This window comes from Panthera uncia (assembly GCF_023721935.1).
Source record: "Panthera uncia isolate 11264 chromosome A1 unlocalized genomic scaffold, Puncia_PCG_1.0 HiC_scaffold_17, whole genome shotgun sequence".
Taxonomy (NCBI): domain Eukaryota; kingdom Metazoa; phylum Chordata; class Mammalia; order Carnivora; family Felidae; genus Panthera; species Panthera uncia.
In genome coordinates, this window is record NW_026057577.1 from 125,502,572 (window position 1) to 125,528,729 (window position 26,158).

Below are 26,158 nucleotides of genomic sequence, written 5' to 3' on the forward strand. Positions count from 1 at the left end.
TCCTTCAGATGAGCCCCTCATCTTGATGCCCCTGCCTTGGTTAGTGGTGTGGTCACCCCAGATGTAAGCCCTGGCTCTCTTCTCCTCTCCCTCCGTCTCTGCAGTCAATCGGCTGTTGATGATGTCTCCCTGGTTCCCTTGCATTAACCTGCTTTCCATTCCTACAGTTAATATCTTTATTTAATCCAGTTCAGTTCAACACCTTTTTGGTTTCTACTTTTTCCAGACATCGTGCTAGATGCTTTGGGCTCTCCTCTTTACCAAGCTCCTGGGGCGCACTAACAGGTATAGAGACTTAGAGCATCAGGAGAGAGGTTCTGACATTAATCACTGTTCATCAGAGACACTTCAACAGCCTCTTCCCCCCCCCCCCTTTTCCTGTTTTCCTTAGGACTGTTCGTAAGTTCAGAAGATTATCCTGCTATTGAGGTGGCCCCACAGATTTTGAGTTAATAGAAAGTACTGGATCAAAGTTTGAGAGCAGGAGTGAAGCAAGGTCGTTCTTGAATAAGTTCCCAGCAGAATACTATAAAAAGAAAATGAACATTTTTTTAATAGTCTTAATTTTTTTTTTAATTTCAGTTTAGAAACATTAGCTATTGGTATTTTTAATAAACCATTTGTCTTTCTAATTGGAGGCAGTAAATGTTCACATTTGAATTTGATTTTGGTTCAGGTTATGATCTGACTGGAGTTCAAGCCCCAAGATGCTGTCAGTGTGGAGCCTGCTTGGGATTGTCTCTCTCTCCCTCTCTGTGCATGTGTGCTGTCTCTCAAAATAAATAAACTTTAATTAAAAAAAAAAGATAATTAAGGGAGGGGCGCCTGGGTGGCTCAGTCGGTGAAGCGTCCGACTTCTGCTCAGGTCACGATCTCCCTCCCGGTTTGGGAGTTCGAGTCCCGCGTCAGGCTCTGTGCTGACAACTCAGAGCATGGAGCCTGCTTTGGATTCTGTGTCTGTCTCCCTCTCTCTCTCTGTCCCTCCCCTGTTCATGCTCTCTCTCTCGAAAATAAACACTAAAATAAATACATAAAAATTAACAAAGATAAGGGAGATTTTGTTGATTTAATTTACCTATTTCCCTGCTAACTGTAGAAAACAGATTACCAATGCTAATTCTTTGAGGTGGTATCCACGTCCCATCTCCTTGACTCTGAGCTGATTTGCCTGTCACAGAATGTGGCGAAGATGACGCTCTTTGACTCTCAATGAAAAGGTCAGAAAATGTCATACAACTTCCATCAGGTTTTCTAGGAATCATCACTCTCTGCCGATCGTCATGCTAGGAGCAGGCAAACCCATGTACAGGTGTCCCAGGGTGAGTGCACACCATCTGACCTTCTCAGCCCCTTTTCTGCCATAGATGTGAACGAAGAAGTGTCCATCCAGATGACTCTAGCCTCCAAGCTGCGAGGGACCTGCAGGCTTCAACCCTCCCAACTGAGTCCCTGACATCTTAAAGTACCGACAGCCATCGCTGCCAGTCCTACTGCATCCCGTCCAAACACTTGACCCATCACCTATGAGCATAACACAAAGGATATTTTATACCACCAAATTCCAGGTCGTTTGTGATACAGCAATAGTAAGTAGTAACTGAGACCATCTTTGTCCAATATTCTTTCAATTCAAGTAGAAGGCAGCTATTTATATGCCATCCAAGCTGTGTTGTACCGAAATTGTGGTTTAATGCTTAGGAAAGCTTTTGAACTCTTGTCCCGGTTCTTTAGTTCTCTTTTAAGTTCTAGTTTAACTACACTTTTGCTCCTACAAGTTTAAGGATGTGAAATAAGTCCTTTTCCTACATTGGAGATACTTGGCTATGTATTTGGTCGCCCACATTCTTTCCTATGTAGAAAGCGGGCTAATAAAACATGACTCTCAAATTTAGTGATTATTCAAACCCTGCTCTGGCACAGAGGCAGTCTTAGGAGTTGCATTTTTTTTTTTTGATATATATTTTTGAGAGAGAGAGAAAGAGCATGAGCAGGGGAAGGCCAGAGAGAGAGAGGGAGACACAGAATCTAAAGCATGCTCCAGGCTCTGAGCTGTCAGCATAGATAGAGCCTGATGGTGGGCTCCAACTAGTGAACTGTGAGATCGTGACCTGAGCCGAAGTCAGACGCTTCACAGACTGAGCCACCCAGCACCCCTCGGAGTTTTTATGAACAGGTTAAAGTTCTCCAAAATCAGGATGCTGATTTGAGGGAACAAGGTCCACATTTGATTTGTACTGCTTTTTTATATTCAGATTTATATAAATATAAATGCTTATTTCTATAGATTACAGCAGATTCACATTTTACATATTTGTTTAAAAATGTTTAAATGAAGAGGGGCACCTGGATGGCTCAGTTGGTTAAGCTTCCAACTCTTGGTTTCAGCTCAGGTCATGATCTCACAGTTTGTGAGTTTGAGCCCTGAGTCAGGCTTGAGCTTCTCTCTCCTCCTCTCTCTGCCCTTCCCCCACTTGTTCTCTCTCTCTCTCTGTCTCTCTCAAAATAAAATAAAAACTTAAAATGAAGAAAACTATTTGGTGCCCAGTGTATCTGCAAAGTTAATGAGCATGAAGGACGGAGAATCAATGCAGACCAGGGAAGCAGGGAGCTGCGGCTCAGAAGTCCCGCCTTTCGTTCTCCTTTCTTTAGTAATCTACTACAACAGAAAACGCTGTGTAGTGGCACCTTTCGCTGTGTGATTTCACCCAAGCCAACTCACCATGCCGGACTCACTTGCCCATCCAGAAAACAGGAATAATGTTTGTCTGTTTGTTTAACCTGATAAAGAGGGAGAGTAAGCTATATTTTGTTTTGTTTTTATTTTTTACTTAAAAAATGTGGGGCACCTGGGTGGCTCAGGCGGTTGAACGTCTGACTTCAGCTCTGGTTATGATCTCATGGTTCTTGGGTTTGAGTCTTGCACTGGGCTCTCTGCTGTCAGCACAGAGCCTGCTTCGGATCCTCTGTCCCCCCCTCTGTCTCTGTGCCTGCCACCCCACAAAATATACATTAAAAAAATGTATACCCCCTTTACTCATTGGGGGTGGGAGAAATGGCTAAAGGGGGTATACACTTTTTAAGCAGAAAATCATTAACTCTTAACTGGCCTTTCTGCTTCCAGTTGCCCCCACTTCCTTTCTCCCATGTCAACTTCCCTGCTGGTTACTCCTGCCTACCACTCTAGCTCACTTTCCTATGCAAAATCATCTATGGCTGTCCACGGCCAACAAGAGACCCCATATTCTTTAGTGCCCCTCCCCCTGGCCACCTCCCCCAAACACACACATGCACAATTGAAGGCTCTTCTTAATCTAGCACAAACCTTAAATTCCACTCTGCCCACCTCTTCCTCTGGCCTCTGCCACACCCCACACTAAAGCTTGAAGCTCTGGCCAAGCTCTTGGCTCCAGAATTCAAGATATTCTTTCCTCTTCTAACGTTGTAACTACTCGAGTAATTTTTCCTCTCATTTTTATCTTGCCATCGCTCTGCTAACAAGGCTGAACGTTGTTCCATGCCCTTCACTTTAACAAAGTTTAACATTAGCATTCAAAGTATGTGGTTTTCCCATTTTACGTCTTCTTACAGAGAGGCAATATAGCAGGGCCAAGAGCTTACATTCTGAGTGTCTGGGTCCAAATCCTAGCTCTACAAGTTATTAGCTGTGTAACCCTGGGGAAGGTATTTATTTTTGTTCATCTCCATTTCCTCATTTGTACAATAGGAGATAACAGCACATTTAAAAATGTTTGGCTCTCTTAACAGTTCATACTTGATGGCAGAAATTTTCATATTCTTCCATAATGACCCTCCTAATAAATACCTGGATACTTTTTAATGACTCGATACATTAAATTAGAACTTTCTAGGGGCGCCCGGGTGGCTCAGTCAGTGGAGTGTCTGACTCTTGATTTCAGCTCAGGTCATGATCCTAGGGCCACGGGATCAAGCCCCACATCCTGTGTGCTTAAGATTCTCTTTCTCCCTCTGCCCCTCTCCCCAATTTGCACTCTCTAAAATAAACAAATTTAAAAAAATAAAAGTAAAAAATTAAAAGTAGATAAAATAGAACTTTCTCCAACTTGGAGGGGAACTTCCAGTGTTCCAACTCATCATTACCATTCCAAATTTCTAAAGCAACTTAAATAATCAAAATACTATACACATCTAAGCACACGTCTAATGTTATCAGAGGTTAATTTTAAGTAGTCTGGATATTTTAATATATTTGAGGCAAGAGACACCACTGATTTATTTATGCCAAAACTCATAGTTCTCAAGAAAGGGCATATCTGTTATAGCCTTTCTACACTCCAATAATAGCAAACCCAAAATAAACTCCAATATCCACCCACAGGGGAAAAAATTTGGTTCCAAGAAATTATTTCTGCCTGACATCTAAAGGCAGAGGGCAGCGTTTTTTAAGAGCACAAGATGAGGGGCTGTGATGTTTACCATCAGTCTGATTTTGCTGATGGCTGTCTTGCACTGTTATCTCCCCAGTCCCTGGAAGACAGAGGGCCCCAAAAGAAAGCCCAAGAATGCTTAACTCTGTTACTGCACACTTCTTAGACCAACAGAGAAGCCAAAACCGAGGACACAAGCAAATACAGAGAACTTTGGAAAACTCATCAATGTTCCTATTTGTGAAGCCTCATTCATTTTCCTTTTGGAGCCCACAAGGGATTCCCCCAAAATGTCTTGCCTTAGAATTTTATGATGGACATAGATGCCAAGTGAACACACAGAAAATTCACTAAAAGGGAGAAAATTTAGTTAAGCATATTATATGGAACTCTAATACATCTTCTTAGGCTGTGGATTTGGACTTTAACATATATGTCAGGGATCTGCAGTCTAAACACATATTCAAAATTATTAGGGTGCATGGGTGGCTCCGTTGGTTAAGCATGCAACTCTTGGTTTCAGCCCAGGTCATGATCTCATGGTTCATGAGTTCAAACCCTGCATCAGGCTCTACACTGATGGTGCAGAGCCTGCTTGGGCTTCTCTCTCTCCCTCTCTCTCCTCCCCTCCCCTGCTTGCCCTATCTCTCTCTTAAAATAAATAAACTTAAAAAAAATTTTAAACACACACTTAAAATGAATTAGTTCTTTTATTATTAAAACAATACAATAATAATAATAAAAACATGGATGCTTTGGAAATTTTGAAGCTCCATTTTCCAGGACACGTTATGTACAGCTTATTACCACTTAGAAATAAGTTCTACTAAAAGTCATTTGGTGTACCCATCTACTGCTGTCCCATAGACTCTGAGTTCAAGGGCAGGGACTGTGGTCTTTACATCTGCATCCTTGGCACCTAGCACAAGGGCTGACGTGGCCAGTGACGAATAAATGTTTGTCAAGGGAATGAATGTTTGCCTGAGTAAAAGACACCAGCAAAGCACTGAATTTTTTCAAATAATGTTGCCGGTAAAAATATTAAGGAAGTAGCCAGCCCTCGTGGTTCCCCCAAGATAGTCTTCCCTCTTCTCCACTACAACTATTTGAATATTATCTTGACATTTTCATCTTGCCACCTACCCACACTGCTAGGCATCAGCTGGTTCCCTTCCGGCTATTCGAACAAATCCAAACTCCTTACACTATCAGATCTCCAACCTCAGTCCCACTTTTCGAAATGCGGTATAATATAGTGCTTTAACGCACGGACCCAGAAACCAGACTGCCTGCATTCATAGCCCAGTTCCACCAGTGAGAGCTTGGCCAAATGACTTAATTCCTGTGTGCCTCAATTGTAAGATGAGAAATCCTACGACTAACCTCTCTCGTAGAGTTGTGAGAGTTGAATGAACCAAATATTTGCGAAATATTTAGAACAGTGTCTGGCACATAGTAAGCATTCAGTGAGTGTGAGCTAATGTGGTTATTATTCACACTCCTGAGGGAATGCCCATTCTGTTAGTTTGCACAGTGGGTCTTTTCCTCTCGGATTGGCTGATGTTCACATCCACTATGTACACCCACGGGCAAGCCCCGGTTTGCTGAGTGGCTACGGCACAGATGAGACGCACTGCAGACTGTATGCACATCCAGGAGATCCAGCTGCAGCTATCCTCTGAGCCAAGCGACTAAAGTGGTTTGGACCCCGGGAAAATTCATCAATGTCTTAATATCTTGAACGATTTATCGGTGTCCCATTAAAATGAACTGCAGACTATAAAATTAATGGAAAGTTTGTATCTGCACAGGAAACCATGGAAAGATGATATCCACAAGCCAGAAACTTTGGGGAATTTCTTGTAGTTTTAGGTCAGATGGGACAAGTTTGAAGAAAGGCCAAATAGACCAAGGACAAGGACAAGCTGTCACTTACCCTCCAGGAAAATGCCCGGAAGATATCCCAACAAAACTCCATACACCTAACTCAGACAGCAAACAGTAATGGTGAGGGTTGGTCACTATGAAGTGCGTCACATGCCGAGAGGATGATGGAAAACCATGAGAGACCAGCTGTGCAGGCACGTGTGGCCAGTGCCTAAGGAAAGCAACTGCGCCCGGCCAAGAAGGGGACACTGCCCCAGTGAATTCGAGGCTGCCATTCACTCACTGAACTCTGGCACAGACAACTGCCCACTGCCAAAAGTCCCACTCAGACTTATACCCTCCTCAGGCTACCAGACTTCTGGAATGGCAAAATGGAGATTGACAAAGGCAGATTTCCCTTCTGCTTCCCCGCAGCACCACCCCCCCCACCTTTTTTTGGTCAGAAATATTTGAATAGGAATCTTAACATATCTGATAGAAACCATCTCTTTCCTCAGTTCCCAATGATCACAGCCTTCTCCTCTATAAATATTAGCTGAGAGAAACAGCACAGGCCCTAAGAAAAGCTCCCGCAGTCCAAAGGAAGAGAACGTCTTTGAGAATCAGAGCACATTTATTCCTGTAACAGAATTGGTCTTTACGAAACCAGAGAGGTTTCCTAATGTGTGCTTTCAGCTAGATTCGGGAGAAAAATAAGTCTATGAAACTTCTCTATAGAACAGTCTGGAATCAAAGACGACTACATGGAGATGCCAAATTTAAAATGTGTTGGAAACGGTGAAGAGAAGACTGAGGAATCTAGGAAATTTGAAATTAAAGTAAAAGACAAATTTGACTCAAAGGAAAAGAAAAAAGACAGTAAGAAGGAGAGGAAAAAAGATATAAAAAAAAAGGGATCCAAGCAACTTAATACATGATGTAGAAATCTGAGCAAAATTAAGAAATAATAAAAGCAAACTACTATGAAATAAAGAAAAGCTTAACTATAAAGTTAAATGAGTCTCTAAGTAGCAGCTAGAATTAGTGAGGGGGGGAGCGGAAGAGAAGAGACCAGCATCTCTAGACACATTTTGTCCCTATTTTTTTAATTTGAAGGATAGAGAAAAAAACTCTATTGCCATCCAGATAGAAAACAGGTTATTTTCAAAGGCTCCCCAAGTCAGGCCGCTCACATTTCTCCAAAGCTTTAAATACCAGAAAACAATGGGCTACCACCATCAGATTTCTGAGAGGAATCAAGCGACATACAGAATTTTATCTGACCAACAGTCCTTTGGCTGTGCGGAAAACACGAACACGTTCTCAAACACACAGGAACCCAATATGCCTTTACTTAAATCCTCCTGTAAGACTTTTCAAAGACACGGTCCAATTAACTAAGACATCGATAAAATAAGAACACAAGAATCTAGAAATTTTGGTTGATACACATTACATAGCAAAGAGAAAAGTCGTTGATGTGGCTATCAAACAATGAAGATGTAAAATACACACTTGGACCTGGAAAACAAGAATGCAAGGTTGACTGCTGTCGTTCTATACTAAATATTTATTTGTTTATTTAAGATTGAGAGAGAGCACAGCAAGAGGGGCAGAGGGGGACAGACAGGAACCCCAGGCAGGCTCCATGCTCAGCACGGAGCCGAACGTGGTGCCCAATCCCACGAACCTGGGATCGTGACCTGGGCCGAAATTAAGAGTCAGGCACTCAACCGACTGAGCCATCCAGGCGCCCCTCAACTAAACTTTTACACTCCAAGTTTCAAAACGTAAGACCCCATATGTTCCTCCAATACAGTGTCCTTACATAAACACTCTGCTGGGAGGTGGTGATCCCCTTGGAATGAATGACAGGTATTAATTCAGATAACCCCATGATTCCTCATAGTATTTATAAAAACCAAACCATTCTCAGGACCTGCCTCCAAAATATTAGGCTAGTTCTACTTTGCTTAAGTCAAGCCCAGCTTAGATGCCAGTACACCCACCCCCCAGCACATCCTGCACTATGTTAGAACGATTTCTGTGCTGATCCTACCTCTGAATTGTTCTATTTAGTATTCTGACCATATGGCTTATAATACTTAGCACATAAACGGCATTCTGCAGATTTTATACAATAAAGTAAAATGTGACACACAAAAAATTCTTACTGAGAACATTTTTCGTGTAACACTAAGGAGCTTTCGTGCCAAACCCACACTGTACACAGACTTTTATCAATATACTCTAATTTAACCTGAATTTCACCCAATCAAAAGGCTTTCCAAAGTGAGTCCATAACTATGGAATTTTAGGCCAGCTTGGCATCAAAAATACTTAGATTTCTCACACATGACTATGCATACCCCAGATCTGTCCTCATCCCTTCAGAAGAGGTTAAAAACCACCTATCCCAGAGAGCCATCGTGCGGGTAGAACAAGATAATGTGTGAAAACCACATATGATGTGCCTTGCACATAGTAAGTGCTAACTAAATGTTTGCTGCTATCATGAACACCTGTACCATACACCTTGCTCTGTGCTAGGCCTGGAAGTATCACAGGAAGTTAGACCCCCAAGGTAGGTTCCTAACCCACAGAGCTTAGAGGCTGATATTCAAATGTCTAGACTAAGAGACACAGATCTGCGATGCCACTATTTCTTTGCCTGTTAAACCTCCGTTCTGATTTATGAAACTGTAGGCACTTCAACCCTGTGGAAATAATTTCCCTGAAACATTTTAGTGATTCCATTAAATTACAAAACAGTCAGGATATAAGACAGATAGCTTTTGGAAGCTCTTTCTACAAGTTAAGAGCATTCATGTTTTCTAGTCTTCAAACTGAAGGCTAGACTTTTAAAGTTACTTGGAAGATTTACATTTAATAAAGGCATTTTTCCAAATTACCACATGCATTTATAAATGCCAAATAGTATTTAGGACATCCAGTTGTTGAAATATAAGCCAGATTGTGGAATGAAGTAATACTTAGTAGGTCAAGTAAGGGGGAAAAAAAACTAGAAACTTTACTGTTCGGAAACTATGAAACGTTAAAAAAAAAAAAAATCATCAGTAATTAAGGACATAAGACACCTGAAAGACAAAAGAGCTGATACAAGTATATATTTTTTCTAAGATTTCATTAATTGTACAATTCTTTTAAAACATATTTTTACACATGTAAAGAAGATTCCTTATTTTAAAAAGTTCATAAACTACAGAAGGGTAAAAATGAAGGAGAATCGCTTTCAATTCAAGAATAATAACCCTATTAATTTTTTGTATTTGCCCAATTTTTTCCTACGCATACAGCAAAAGTTATGCTCTGTAAGCTACTTTTCTTACCAGGTAATATATGCTGAACATTTCCCTATATCAGTAAAGAGTTCCATCAAAGGTTTTTAATAGCTAAAATGGTAACAGTAATGTTAGGTTTACATAGTTATAAGCAGCTCTGTCTTGAACACCTTTGAACATTCATGTTGGTATAGTATAGTGTATTTTCAAGAATAAATGAGATAATGCACAAATGCTGCTGGAATATTCCTAGCCTACCAGCTCATCTCCCCAGTTCATAAGATTACAATTTTTTTTAATCCTTCAGACAACTTACGATGTAACTCAACATATGTGCTTTTCCTTCTACTAAAATGCCTTTAATGTCTAAGTGTCATGATAAAATCTTGGTATAATTTCTCCTAGCACCTCAGCATTAGAGACCAAAGCCCACTGCTGAGGCAGAGAACTGACCCAACTTCTAATAAAATTGGGGCCCTATACTTCCTCCAAGGTAACAGAGCCAGCGCAGTTAATATCAGCTTCCTAGTCTCCATTAGAACACTGGGCGGAGTGGGGGTGGGGGTGGGGGTGCAAGAGTCCCTTGAGGAGAGGGCAATGCTTATTCTTCCAGGTACACAGCCTTTCCAGCTCACTCCCCTGCCCACCAATTGGTAGGGTTATCGAGTGACCACACAGAGAGACTGGGGGTACCTGCAAGAACAAAGACCAACATCTCTTTCACCGGTTGCCATTTACTGACGCAGTGGATTGGCTGATTTCCCCCATGTCCTTCTGAACAGGAGAAAAGAGAACTGGAGAGATAGGAGGGAAGGTAGAAGAGGAGGGCGGTGACATCAGGGAAGAAGCCAACACACCCACAGTTTGGAGAGGCAGGTCAAGTAAGCTTCCAGGGACTCAAATGAACACCATGCTATGAAGCCTGACTCGAACCAGCTTGCTGATACCTAACCAAGATGGTTGCCATGGGGTAAGAGGTCCCCACCAGCAAGAGGGTAGAGAGAAGGGTTAGGAAAGGTCCAGCCAGAGGCAGACCCCCTCCCTGAGGCAGGGAGCAGAGACTGGGGATGTACTGAGCCAGCTACCAGCCCAAGACACAGCCTCAAGGACAGCATACACTCGCAGCAAAGTGTAGACAGGTTTGCCTTCCCTCCTTACCCCCAGTGCTTCTTTTCTGTTCCCAACCTGGGGGAGGGGCAGTAGACCCCAGATGACGAAGGGGAAGAAGGGGTGAAAGAGCAAGATACCCCACCTCTCCCTTTACTTCAAGGGCTAAGAGTCAGGGTCAAGTTGCACTGGGGAAAAGGGAGAAGACTTAAATCAACTAGATTCACCTCTGGAAGTTTATGGAAACTGCACGTTGTGAAGAGACAGGAACGGGAGAGTCAGCCTGGCATGGATGAAGAAATAAAGACCCTTTCAAAGTCATGCCTCATGGACTTGAGACCGTTCAATAGCTCAACTGCATCTTGAATACAGTTAAATGCATGTGTGCAACAGGGGCGTTACAGTACTGAGTTAGGCGTGGGCTCAGAATCTGGCTTGGCCCATTCTTTCATTCACTCAGTAGATATTTATTGAGCAACTTCTCTGCACTGGACAGAGCTATGCACAAGAGTTACAAAGGCCCTGTGCTCAGGAAAGTTAAATTCTGGGTGCCTGTGTGATTCTGGAAAATTTCCTTTACCTTCCTAGGCCTCAGATTCCTCATGGCATCTTGTTCTCCTATTCACCACCCCCACCCCCCCGCCAACTGACTTCTAAGAGTCCTGGAAATTAAGTATAATAAAACAAACAGGATTTTTTGCTGTTGTTTTGTTTTGTTTTAAGCAACACACACTTTAGACAATGAAACGGAGACAAATGGCTTGTGTTACAGAAAAGCAAGCACAAGCCACATGGAAGCTTCTAAACACAGAGGAGTTACTGCAGGCTCTCAAGTGCAGGACGGTTAAGCGGATGCAGAGGAAGTCAATAATAGCTTGGTCTAGGTGTCAGTTACAGCCTTATTATCACTGTTCCTAGAGAGCAGGAAGAAAAATCTTCCAAGTACCAAAGAAGGCTCTATTAATAACTTTAAAATATAAAGCTGTGTAAATATTTTGCAAAATTAGCAGCAAGTGCTAGCACTTTGTACGGTGAGACTCAGAAGAACTGTGTCAGTAAAAGTAGCAATAAGAATTCAACACGCCCAGTACTACCGCTATAGCCACTATACCATCCAATCCATGGGCCAGATTTTTCTGGTTATTTCTAGAGAGTGAGACATGTCCTGGTCATTCGTCCACAGGCTATAGCTTAGCATTACTGTAGAGCAGACAGAGAACCCCATCCCCCAAGCCCAGATCCCACCTTCACTGACTACAGGCCTCTGGGGCAGTCCCCGGAAGGCAGACTGTCCCGTAGCACACGTGTCGGACTTTTTCTTACCAAGGCTGCTTCAGGAGACACCTCCACCTTGGGGCCTGTGATTCCCTCCTTACCACAAAGTGAAGAGGCAGAAAAGAGAGGGAGGGTGAGGCATTCGCTCCACTACTCCCCCACCCCCACTTTTAGTCCTTTAGCACAACGTGGCCACCCTGGTCATGTCTGGACTCCTGGACGGCAGGCTCTTCGTCACTTGGGTTGAATCCTAACCTTTCTTGCTTTGAACCTGTGCAAACATCACCCGGCCCATGTGATCCTAGTGCTTTCAATTGCCTTCTGTCAACACAGAAGACAAAGTTCACAAAGAAAGATCACCAGAGCATCTGCGACTTAACTAGTCGTTTCCTTAAATTTGTTTTCCCGAACTCTTTGTAAGATGTTGCTGGCTATTTCTTTCTTTTTCTTTCTTCCTTTTTCATTTTAATCCTGCAGAGGGGGGCGCCTGGGTGACTCAGTCGGTTAAGCCTCTGACTTCAGCTCAGGTTATGTATGATCTTGCGGTTCATGGGTTCAAGCCCCGCATCAGGCTCTTTGCTGACAGCTCAGAGCCTGGAGCCTGCTTCAGATCCTGTGTCTCTCTTTGTCTGTCTCTCTCTCTCTCTTGCAAAAAGAAATAAACATTAAAAATATACGTACTTCTTTTAAAATTCTGCAAGAGGGAAGCACTTAGGCAGTTCAGTGCCAAGAGACTGGAAAACAGAAAAGGAGTAGGTAAGACAACCCTGCCAACCTCTGTGTAGACAGGTCAGAAAACACAAAACCTCCCACAGGTCAAAAGCACCGGGGCTATTTTCTCTCACGTGTTCTAAAATAAATAAGTAAATGTATAAATATGCAAATAAAGTGTGTCCTACAAGAGTTTATCTGGAGCATACAATTGCAAAATAACTGACCATTCACTTAAAATATAAAATAACCCCACAAATATTACTTTAACAAAATATGCTTGTTTTAGGTGAAGATAAATAATGTAGTTTAAATACATGTGGGTATATTGTCTCAATCTACATTACATATTTTTATGTTTGAGATTTAACTTTTTTTTATTAACATTTATTTATTATTGAGAGACAGAGAGAGATGAGCATGAGCATGGGAGGGGCAGAGTGAGGAGGAGACACAGAATCTGTAGCAGGCTCCAGGGTCTGAGCTGTCAGCACAGAGCCCGACGCAGGTCTTGAACTCACCGCAAGATCATGACCTGAGCCTAAGTCGGATGCTCAACCGACTGAGCCACCCAGGCACCCCTATGCTTAAGATTTTTTTTTCTTTTAACATTTATTCATTTTTGAGAGTGAGAGAGACAGAGCATGAGCGGGGGAGGGGCAGAGAGAGAGGGAGACACAGAGTCCAAAGCAGGCTCCAGGCTCTGAGCCGTCAGCACGGAGCCCAACGCAGGGCTCGAACTCAGGGACTGCGAAATCATGACCTGAGCTGAAGTCGGACAACCAACAGACTGAGCCACCCAGGCGCCCCATAAGATTTTAAAAACAAAATATAACAACCGAAAACTATAGAAAGAGATGAGGAACATCCATATCCATAATTTGATACTCTCCTAAAAACAAAGTTAAACATTGAGCTTTATTTCCTGTTGGTCAACTTTCCCAAGTATTTCTTTTCCAGTAAACTGACTTTTGTCCTGTTTTCTTTTACTCATATAATTAAAAACAACTTTGTAGGGCAATAACTTGTCATTTTATAAGACATAAAAAATTCCATAAGTTATTTGGAAAAAATTAACATTCTTTTGTTGCTTAGCATTTAAGTTATTTTCAGGAAGGGGCTATAAAGCACACAGCCAGAAACATATTTGTGCGTATCATTCTCAAAACTATCTTCGATAAGACTGTTTTCCACAAAGCACACTAGAAAAGTGCAAGGCCACTGGGTATCATCCTGTAGAAAATGTTCACAGTAATATAACAACGGGCAAAAGCACGCAGTTTTTTTTAATATTATGGAAATATTTAAACATATCCAAGAGTAAAGAAAGTAACTTATCATCCTCCTCAATGACTACCAACTGATGGCTGTCTCATTTCATTTATATTCCCACCCTAAATACTTCCTTCCCCAGATCCTCTATGGTCAATCCCAGACCACATAACACAGCTTCAATAAATATTTCAGCATGGCTCTACACAGTAAGAACTTTGTTTTAGAACATGAACACAATACCATATCATATCTTAGAAAATTAGGGCAATGCCTAAATGCAACAAACATCCAAAGTCCCCATCATCTCAAATTTTTTTTGGTTTTTTGGACTCAAAATACAAACAAGTTTTCTGCATTGTAAATGGTGGTTCTGTCCCTTCAAGTCTCTTAATTTGTAAATTCTCCTCCCCTCCTACCATGTTTTTCTTTAATTTACTAGTTCAGAAATGAGGTCACTGACCTACAGAGTTTATACTAACTGAATACCACTAGAACATTTAACATGTTCCTCTATGTCCTTATTTCCTCTAAATTCAATTTGGGGGCAGCAATAAATACTTCATGGGAGGGGCTGGGTACTTCCATTAGAAAGCACATAATGTGTGGTTTCCTCTTGTTTCAAGTTAGTTTGATCTTTGGGTTTTTTAACTTTTTATTATAAAAAACTGCAAATGTTTTTTTTTTTATTTTTTTTTTAATTTTTTTTTTTCAACATTTTTAATTTATTTTTGGGACAGAGAGAGACAGAGCATGAACGGGGGAGGGGCAGAGAGAGAGGGAGACACAGAATCGGAAACAGGCTCCAGGCTCCGAGCCATCAGCCCAGAGCCTGACGCGGGGCTCGAACTCACAGACCGCGAGATCGTGACCTGGCTGAAGTCGGACGCTCAACCGACTGCGCCACCCAGGCGCCCGTTTTTTTTTTTTTAATTCAAACTAAAAAACAGAAAAGAATATAATGAATCCCCATGTAAACATCACCCAGCCTTAACAAATACCAGCTTATGTCCTTCTCCCTTGTCTGCATCTATGCCTTCATTCATTTCCCTTCCTTCCCAACCTAGACAACTTTGAAGCAAATTCCAGACATCATATAATTTCATTTCTCAATATTCCAGTGTATATCCCTAAAAGATAAGGATTTTTTAAAAATACCGTTACTACACCTAAGACTTTTAAGAATAATTTAATATCATCAAATATCTGATCAGATCTCACATTTCTTTGACCATATTGTTTTTGGCATTTGATTTTAACCTACAGGGTTTGATTACTGGCAAGTTGAGAACACATTCAACGTGTTCAGTTACTGGCTGTGAATCGTCTTTGGGTGTCCTCTGATTGTTTTGAATTGAGTTGATGGGTTGACAATAATAAAGACTGATGGCCATTTTTCTCACAAATATTCTCTGGGTCTGTTCTTTGCCTACTAATGGGAGGTGGGGAGGGGCAGTGTGCCCTCATGTCCATCTAATACCCGGTGAATTTAAGCTAATTTAAGTGTACTTTGTGATTCTTTCTATTGCTTCTAGGCTCAGAATGCCTTCCTTCTTTCAAAGATATAATGAATATTCAATTCCATTTTCTTCTAGGTTCTTTAAGTAATCTGCATTAAGTAATTCAGGTCTTATATTCTTAGGAAGCTACTTGGTTTACATAAATCCAAAATTTATTTCCATGATCCCTAAATCACAGACACTGATAGTAAACAGAGTTTCAAAAAAGTGGTGTTATTTCTAAATGATTTGAATCCTTTTGCAAACTACCCATAAATATATTTCCATTTGCTCCTAAAGAAAAATGTCAATACCTTCTAGAGAAAGGGGAGCCCTGTCACCTGGTTTTAAAGCACTCTAAATAATTAGTGTGTTAATTAGTTTTGCACAAGAATGAAAAGTAGTAGGGATTGATTTAAATCACAATGAAGATGGTGGGGGGAGGGGTGGTTTAATGGTTTCTTCTTTAACAGTTACCAACACGTTTTAAATAGACCCAGGCCCTTTTAAAAGGAGGGCATTTGTGCTGCCTAAGTTTGGTTACCTAGGAGACCCCACCTCACCATTCTGCCATAGCCTCCTGCCTCAGAAAGGGAGCTTCAATTTAATAGATGGCTACTTTTCTAAGCTTCAATCGAATGGACAGAAGTAACAGAAGAAAAGTAAAATTCAAACATTACCTCAACTACAGTCCTAGATTTTTATGCAGGAATTCCCACGGTAGCAAAGTAGGATTATGATGCAAAATCCACCCCCCCACCCCCCCCAAAAAAACTAAACTATAGGTCTCATCGTTCTTCTATATTCTGCTGAAGATACGCAGGCAAAAAAGCATAGAGCAAGTGATTTATGAACAAGTGTAGGACGTGTTGAAATTCTGAAGCATTGTGTAAATACAATGGAGTCCACACTTGACGTCATGTTTAATGCTTGTACCATCAACAGAAATGTGGAGGTAATGAGTACACTATGATTGAATGTGTGTTCAATTCACTCATTTATTAAAACAAAAGGTTGGTTGAAAGCATCAAGAAAGGCTATATATGTAAAAGCACGATTATTATTAATACCTCTATTTGAAAGTGAGCTTTTATCAAATCACCTTCTAAAATCCCACTTTTTTTACTTATGAAGTGAGCCCAGCCTACCACATTTGCATTAACACCATGCGATGGTTAACTGTATGTGTCGAGTTGGCTAGGCTCTGGCGCCCACATATTTAGTCAAATACCAGTCTAGATATTGCTGTGAAGGTATTTCTTGGATGTGATCAACATTTAAATCAGCAGATTTTGAAGCAGATTACTCTCCAGAATATGGATGGGCTTCATCCAATAAACTGAAGACCACAAAAGAAAAGACTGGGATGCTCCCCAAGACGAATTCTGACACCAGACTTGAAAACGTAATAACTCCACGGGGAGCCTGGGTGGCTCAGTACGTTGAGCATCTGACTTCAGCTCAGGTCATGATCTCGCGGTTCATGAGTTCCAGCCTCACGTCGGGCTCTGCTGACAGCTCAGAGTCTGGACCCTGCTTCAGATTCTGTATCTTCTTCTCTCTCTGTCCCTGCCTCTCCCCCCTCCCTCCCTCCCTCTCCCAAAATAAATATTTTAAAAAATGTAATAACTCTAACCTGTTTTTCCAGACTGCTGGCCTGCCCTGTAGATTTTGGACTTGCCAGTCCCATAAGTGTGTTAACCAATCGGTTAGAATCTCTCGATAGGCAGGGGCACCTGGATGACTCAGTTGGTTAAGTGTCTGAATTCAGCTCGGGTCATGATCTCACAACTTGTGGGTTCAGGTCCTGCGTTGGGCTCTATGCTGACAGCTCAGAGCCTGGAGCCTGCTTCAGATTCTGTGTCTCTGGATCTCTCCGACCCTCCTCCACTCACACTCTGTCTGTCTCTCTCAAAAATAAACCTTAAAAAAAATTCTTTTTAATAGAAAAAAATGAAAACAATCTCTAGATAGGCAGATGGAGAGGAAGAGGTGTTATTGGTTCTGGTCCTCTAGAGAGCCATAACTACTACAGATCATCACTACCCTGTATAGCTGACCTATAAAAGTAAAATTAAGTTTGTATTTATCTGGTTGTTTCCACATCCTATAAACATGGCTTTACAAACTTCCATTAAAATTCGAGGGCATGTTTACTAAAGCTGCCATAAATTCTATAGACTGGGTGGCTTAACCAATAAATTTTCTTTCAGTTCTGGAGGCTGAAAAATCCAAGATTAAGAAGCCATCAGGTTTGGTTTCTTCGGAGGCTCCTCTCCGTGGCTTGCAATGGCCACCTTTTCACGGTGTCCGCCATGGTCTTTTCTATATGCCTGTGTACCCCTGCTGTCTCTTCATGTGTCCAAATTTCTGAAACCAGTCAGACTGGGTTAGGGCCCAGGCTAAAGGCTTCATTTTAACCTACTCACCCTTTCAAAGGTCCTAATACAGTCACCTTCAGAACTACTGGGGGTGGGCGGGCTTCAACATATGAATTAGCAGGGGGTGTAAAATTTAGCCCATAACAGAGCGTCTAGTTGGAAAAATCTGATTTACTATATAGGCTGCACGGCATGCATGAAAGTCACTTTGGGGAGGGGGCACCTAAAGGTGCTCTAGCTTCCTCTAGAGCAGTCAGAAGTGTCCAGGAGAGGGGCACCTGGGTGGCTCAGTCGGTTAAGCATCTGAGTTCTGGATTTCAACTTCGGTCATGATTTCACAGTCCATAAGATTGAGCCCCACATCGGGCTCTGCTCTCATAGCACGGGGCCTCCTTGGGATGCACACTCACACGCTCGCGTGCTCACTCGCTCACTCTCTCCCAAAAGAAATAAACATTAAAAGAAAAGCATCAAGAAAAAACACACAAAGATACTTAGATTGGCAGAGAAAATAAGAGGTGATTTAAATAATGGCCACAAATCCAAGGCATAAAGACAGACATTTTGAATATGAGGCCCTGATTTGTCACATGGGCAATATTTTGCATCCTGCTCAGGTGCAGCAGGGACTTATTTGAGCCTGCTTCATGACCCTCCCCACAGGCTGGCCAGTAACCATGAAACCAGCTGCCAAACCCCTCTTTAAGCCCAGAGCCGGGCATGATGTAAAATCCTTATAAATATAGATTAAAGACGTAGTTTTGACCACCAGCTGTTCAGTTCTCCAGATCTGACAGGCAATGATCTGCAGGAATCCAAGGGACACTGTGGGCCTTAGAAAAGAGAGAAAAAAGACAAGGCAGCGGGAAGACCAAGAAGAAAACAGAAAACAGGTGAGAGAAAGGACAGAAGAAAATGACAAGAAATAGAAAGGAGAAGGCTGGGAAGGCAGGTCTCTGTCCCTTCTCTGAATGACACCGCACCATGTCAGAGTCCCACCTCTGACTAAAAACAAAAATGCCAGAATTTACACGTGAACGGCACATGGATATTTCCAAAGACTCTCTGTCTCGGTTACCCCTCATGCACCCCACAGAGCCTGGTGAGACCTCGTAGAAGTACTATGATTTTTATCTGACAGATTTAAAATCTGAGACAGTCATTCAAAAGTGACTTGCAGAGTCTGGAAGCACTCGAACGTTTTACAGGCTAACCCCATTCCATATTACTGATCAACAACTAGAGCCTCATCACCCCACCATACCTCCCTTAAACATTCTGCTTCACACATAACTGAACTATGTGATATATATGTATTTTTTAAATCCTGTGTTCACTCTTTCTCTACACTTGCTTTTTTGGCTCATCTGCCTAAGAGCTTAGTTTGTTCAGCTTTAAGGAGATCTCACTTCAAACCAGCTGAGGGAGAAGTGGTAAAGAAAGGATTATTTACTGGGAAACATGAGAGTGATAACACCAGAAGAACTCTGATCCCAGAGAAGTTGGTTATTCTTCTCCAGAGGTGACCTTCCAAACACTACAACTTTTCTGGAACAATCAGAGTCAAAAATAAATCTCAGGAAAAAATATAATTGATGACTTTTTATTAAGGGGGGCAAGGTGGGATATAAGTAACAGAGCTTTTGTCACGAAAGAAGATTCTAGCACTAGACGAAGGAAAGAGCCAGTCTTTGTCTTCCTGTGTGTGTCCTGCACCTTTGAGTTGAGTTACCAACAAGCCACTGACAGCCAGACATTTCAGTGACTTTTAGATGAAAACGCAGGATCTAGTTCAAAGCTGCAAAGTGATACCTTTCCTGGGACAGAGTTCAAAGTCCTGCATCCCAGGCCTTTTGGTTAAGGTCTTGGCTTTTGGTAAGTGCACCTCCTGGCACGCTACTGCAATAACCCAGGGAACACTAGTGCTAGTACACTCTAGAAGCTTCTCTGCCTATAAACTTACAGACCGCTCATATATTGTGGCACATTATGTCTTCCAAAAATGGCCCTGCAAGATTTCTGGTCCCATCTGCTCTTCCAGGACTTTGCCACCTGCATCAAGAGGCAGAGTTCATTTCTCCTCACCTGGTAGGACTTTCAAGTGATGGAATCTGGCAGAAGTGACACCATGCAACTTCCAGGCTTGATCATAAAGGGTGACACAGTTTCTGTTTGGTTCTCTCTCAAGATGCTTCTCTTAGAACCCAGTTATCACACTGCAAGGAAGCCCAGGCCACATGGAGAGAGAGCAATGTTTTGGCCAAAAGCCTCGGCAAAGGTCTTAGGTGAGGACAAGGGCGAGCATCCACCCCCAGACAATGAGCGAATGAGCCACCAGGCCTCAAGGCTTCCCAGATGAAGTCCCACGTCATGGATCAGAGACAAGCTGTCCCTGTGCACCCCATCCAGAAAATTTGTGAGTGTAATAAATGTTTGTTTTGTGCCACTAACTTTAATTGTGACTTGTTAAACAGACCTAGTAACTGGAATGTACATTATAGCCCAAGTTAATACCCAGACGCAAAAAAAATTATGTGGTTTTATACATTTTTGGCCTTGGATCTGTCCTGGAGATAAGGAAGCGCACGCAGGAGGGGAACCACAAACATTTATGTGCCACCTTCCCTGTGCCACATACCCTGTGTGGTACAAGAAAACTTCAAAACTTCAATTCCTCCAAAGTCCTATGAGATTTAACTGTGATGTCCATTTATTTATTTTTTTTTTTTTTTAACGTTTATTTATTTTTGAGACAGAGAGAGACAGAGCATGAACAGGGGGAGGGGCAGAGAGAGAGGGAGACACAGAATCGGAAGCAGGCTCCAGGCTCCGAGCCATCAGCCCAGAGCCCGACGCAGGGCTTGAACTCGCGGACCGTGAGATCGTGACCTGAGCTGAAGTCAGACGCTTAACCGACTGAGCCACCCAGGCGCCCCATGTGATGTCCATTTAAAGATGAGAAAGCAGAGGCACTGAAAGTTTTAGTAACTTACCCAGGATCATCCAGAAAGTAGCAGGGTTGGAAGTGTGAACCCATTATCTGACACCTGACTCTAAAACTCAGTCTTCTGCTCTCCCAGTAGAGCCCACCCTGGGGGCGTTGGTCCTAGTGTTTGGAAGCGGAGGGGGGGGTGGGAGGAGGACTTCAATTTGGTGCGGAATGAAAAAACTCCATTAGTCCATGAGCACTAGTCACTATGTGTAACATGCCCCCTACCACACACAATTTTCAAATACAGTAAATTCCAAAATAACAATTCAAATTCATTTCACATATTATTGATCTCGGTATTGATTATATATCCTCTCAATCAACAGATAATAAAATAGTTCCTAGAAGTTAAAGGTCCGTGAAATTTATGTATGTATATTAGAACAGGGTTTTCACGCTTAAATGTTGGGAATCACAGACTATACACCTCCTTGTGTGTGATTAACGTTCTGCCTGGTAGGTTGGATAACTGTGTTACCACAGGAAAACACTTGTGAATGACCAACATTCCATCTGTGTGTATTTAATAAAGGTGGTTACCAAGGGATCACTCTTAAATAGTGGCTTTGAGAGGAGAGGTCCCCTCAGCCATAATTCATTAATTTGCTAATTGCTCTTCCCAGTGTGCATCAGCCAGCATTTGTCTTTAGCTAATGGTGATGTATGTGCCTTTCCACTCTACTTTGCACACAGGGCAGCAAGTGACAGGGATGACGAGCAGAGAAGAATGAGCCTTTCTCTGTCCTCTCCCTGCCCTGCCTCTGTCCTTCAGGATATCCTACTAAGCAAGCATTCACTTCCCACAGGGCTGGGAGGAAGTGGTGATAGATTTGGGAACAACTTCATTAACCATCAGGAACGTGGAGCAAGTTCACTGCCCTCCCTGAGAAATGGGAACCAGTGCAGCTCAGATCTGGGCTAAAGAGGCAAGAATGCTGGTACTTCACCTCCTAGAAAAGCCTCCTTCAACAAAAGACTGACAACTTCACCGGAGGTCTTTGCTCTCACATTCACGGGGGAAGCCTTGCCTTGGGGATGCAAGTCCCACCACGTGACCACCCCCAGGCTCCTCTCCTGCCACCACCAAGCTCTTAAATCACTGCATTCCACAAGGATTTTTTTCTTCCCCAAATGGGGGGGGGGGGGGAGAAAACGGAAGGAAATTACAATGTCCACTAAAGTTGGTTTATGTCAAAACAACTAAGAAATTCCCACTCACAAAACTACAGTGAAATTACATCTAGATTTTTTAAGTCTATGTTTTCTATTTGCAAGCTGTTCAGCTCTGGTTAAATGGGGAAAGAAGAAAAGAAGAAATATGCTTTTAAAACTCTTGAGCCTTACTAATCTTAGGCATGTGAACAGTGTAAAGATACTCTTTTTGGTAACTCTAAAATATATAGTCCCAAAATGACCCACCAATTAACCCTGGTTATTGAATTTCACTTAATTCATAAGTGAAAGAAATGTCTTTCATCTTATTAAGTGCACAAGTAGAATCCATTACACCCACACAATAAATGTACGACTTTAAGAGTCACATATCGGCCACGGGCAGTCAGAGAACATTTCTCCTGACCCTAGAGAGGAAGCACTGCACCCATGACAAGAAATCTATGGTTGGGCATAGGAGGAGGAGAAGCCTTTAGCCTGAGGGTCCCCCATTCTTCCCTAGAACCTCACCAATCTCCCAACCTTGAAGGAAGGCTGAAGAGAACAGCTCTCATGGATATCCAGTCTCACCAGGCTTTCTCTCTTTCCTTTTAAAAAGAAAGGATGTAGAAAGCAGGAGGAGGAAGTGGAAGGGTACTAAAAGTGGGAGAAAAGATATTTTAAGAAACTAACCCCAAATTTATAATTAGCTATCCACATGATAAAAACTGCTGACCTTCCTCAGAGTCTTTTCTGAATGGGTGCAGAAATGCCGACCCAGGATATACCAGGGGATGTTCCCAATGGAACTGGTCCCAGCCAAGGAGCCTCTCTGCCTCACCTAGATTATCATATCCAAATTCCCACTTATCTCAAAAGATGGGGCCATGTGAATCCACCCATACTTATCCTCTAAAACCTTTGCCTTTCCTATAATACAGAATAGTTGACTATTGGTCTCATCTTTTGCCCCAAACTCCAGATGTATGTTATCAGGCCTCTCTAAGGTCATCGTTCTTCATGGATTTCAAATTCCTAGAGGACAGGAAATACGGTTGTTTTTCTTGTACTGTATTGCAACTACCCAAATACTGCATACAGATACATAAATCTGCACCAGGAAGTCCTTTTTTAAAAAATCCTCATTTCCTTTAAAGTGTCTGGCCTCATAAGAATTCTGGGGAGACTGATGAAAACATCCTTAATTTATTAAGTGAGGTAACTGTGATTCATTCATCCATTTATTCATTCATTCAACAAGGATTTACTGAGCCTGGCTTATGTGCTAGGCCAGGGATTTGGCAGTGAACTTGCCAAAGCCTATGTCCTCATAGGGCGGCTGCTCTAGGGGAGGAAACAGGACGTACACAAATATATCATAAACAAACAGGTATTATGTCAAGAGTAATACACACTTAATAAGTCAAAGTGAGAAAAAGAAGGGACAGGAGAATTTTATATTGGGAAGCAGGAGCATCGAGAAAGACTTCTCTAGGGTCTGAGGAAAGGGGGCCCTGAAGAAGGGTGGGGAAGAGCCTTCCAGGCTGGGAATAGCCAGGAAAGGCCCTGAGGCTAAGAAGGGGGGGGGGGGGCTCAAGGAAATGCAAATGAGATTGTTTACTGAGCAAGCACACCACCTGAGGCCAGAGGGGGCTGAGCAGGGAGGGGTTGCTTTTGGACCTGATCTGGGAAGCCACTGAAGGACTCTGGCCACAGAACTGACAGAAAGGATCTATCGACGCAGCCACCAGGAACAAGAGGAGAAGCAGTGAGCCGAATCTCAGTAAGAGATAGGTGTTGCCTGGACCAGGTGCCAACAGGACAATGAGAGACAGTTTGGGGACCTCTTCTGAAGATAAAACTAGTAGGCTTTGCTGACGTGACAGATATTAGGCCATTTGAAATAGAGAGGGTAGGGTCAAATCCCAACTCTGCCACCTACCTGAACTGCATGACCTTGGGGGAAAGATTTAACTTGAGTCTCAGTTTCTCCCGTAAAATGGAAGAACACCACTTTGGCCACAAAAATATAGAAGTGCTATATAGAAGCACCTATTAGAATACCTGAGTATTACTTAAAAAAAATTCTTCTTTATCCCTGGTTAACCCAAATAACCCCCAACCCCAACAAAACCGCCGTCTTGCGGGAAGATGTCAGGAGAGTTTTCATGGTCCTAAGGTCCCCTTCTCGGATCCACCCTTTCTCTGATGGTCAGAACTGACTTTCATTACACTTTCAGCACAGCTGTTGTTTTCAAGGTTGGGTTGTTGCACTTCTAATCTTAATAGAATCAGCACACCATCCTACCCCTTATCAGAGAGTAGGACAGAAACATTACCTGAAAAACAGAATCCTGGGGCAAAGAATTTCTGACAATGCCAGAAGGTATTTGGAATAGTATTTCCAATTGCAAATTCAAAACCTCTACTCTTGCACTCAACAAAAGATGGCTAATTATTATTATATATTACTAGGTTTTAAAGCTGGGAGTTCTTGCCTTCTTTCCTGTCCCGGTAATTACAGTTAGGTCAGTGTTTCTAACTTATGTCAACATATGATCGAGATCATATGACCTTGAGTCCAGCAAGAAGTGAAACCACTCAGCCCTAAAAATCAAATAGAAAATCACTCTCCCTTCCTGGCTGGAATGCCCAGTAAAAGGTGCAATACACTTAATTGTGTTCCCTCCACTTCCCCATCCCAGTTAACCCATTACCACATTTGCATGGTTTCCTCGCTAAAAACATGAAGTTATTTTGAAAATCTCATTTGCGTTTAATGTGACTTAACGGCTATTCTAAATACAATGGGTTGAGGAACAGAAAGCATAAAGTAGAGATCTAAAATGACATTAGATGGTTTAAAATGATAAGAAAAATCTGAAATAGCATCTTTATAGTTGAAACTTAGAAATCTATTTGAAGAATTCACAGTTTTAACAGAACCATAACTCCTTATTCAAAAAGAAAATAAGGGGCACCTGGGTGGCTCAGTCGGTTAAGCGTCTGACTCGATTTCAGCTCAGGTCATGATTTCACAGTGAGTTTGAGCCCCGCTTCGAGCTGTGCACTGACAGTGTGGAGTCTGCTTAGTATACTCTCTCTCTCTCCGCCCCTCTCTCTCTCTCTCTCTCTGTTCCTCTCCTGCTTGTGAGTGCTCTCTCTAAATAAATAAATAAACTTAAAAAAAAAAAAAAAAAGAAGAAGAAGAAAAAGAAAACTCGGGGCGCTTGGGTGGCTCAGTCGGTTAAGTATCTGACTTCGGCTCAGGTCATGATCTCACAGTTTGTGGGTTAGAGCTCCGCATTGGGCTCTGTGCTGACAGCTCAGAGCCTGGAGCCTGCTTCAGATTCTGTGGCTCTTTCTCTCTCTCTGCCCCTCCCCTGCTCATGACCGCTTTCAAAAAAAAAAAAAAAAAAGACAAAAGAAAACTCAAATAGGACAATGTAGATCAGAATAGCATTACCTCAGGAAATTATACCCAGAGAAGATGAAAATATTAAACAGTTAATTGATGAAAAAAGAAGTCAAGCCTGAGGATCTTCCTTTTTAAAAGTTTTATTTTTTTAATGCCAATGTTACAAAGTCACTCTTTGCTGTGTCTTTGCAGATGTTTTATTTATTTGTAGAAGAAAATGCATTCACATAAGCCCCCTTCTCTTATGAATAGAAACAGAAATAGAAATCAGCAGCCAGAGTTCAGGTGCACCAAAATCCACGCATCATGTCCTTTAACCCTCATGATGGCCCAAAAGGCAGGCACAGAGATGTTAAGTCACAAAGCCAAGTGTGCTACAGGACTTGTGGCCAAAATCTATCAGCCTCAATTGCTACATTCACTGCCCCTTCTTTAAGGCAAAAACCACAGTCAAACCCTCTTCTGCCATCCCTAACTTACCAAAGAATTAACTTTCCTCCTCTTGACTCTTATCATTCGCCCGCCTCTAATAAAACTACCCATCGTCTTTTCTTTCTCTCTCATCTGGATGTCCAAAAAGTTTCCAAGTCCACTTTGAACATGCCTCTTGAATCTACCAGGTCCTTTCTGTCCATGTGTGGCCTTCTTTTCCTTTAGTCTTTTATCCCTTCTCACCTAAATAACCACCGGCTAGCCCATTCTCCCATGGCCAGACCTAACGCACTCCAAGTCACCTACACAGCCCTCGCGATCAATTTCCTGGAGGCAAGCACCCAG

The 26,158-nt window shown here is 42.3% G+C and overlaps 1 protein-coding gene across 5 annotated transcripts in view; it reads right to left on the reverse strand.

Annotated features, from left to right (window-relative positions):
- RAI14 (retinoic acid induced 14) overlaps positions 1-26,158 on the reverse strand; it is a 143,316-nt gene that overhangs the window by 68,907 nt on the left and 48,251 nt on the right. The window lies entirely within an intron of this gene.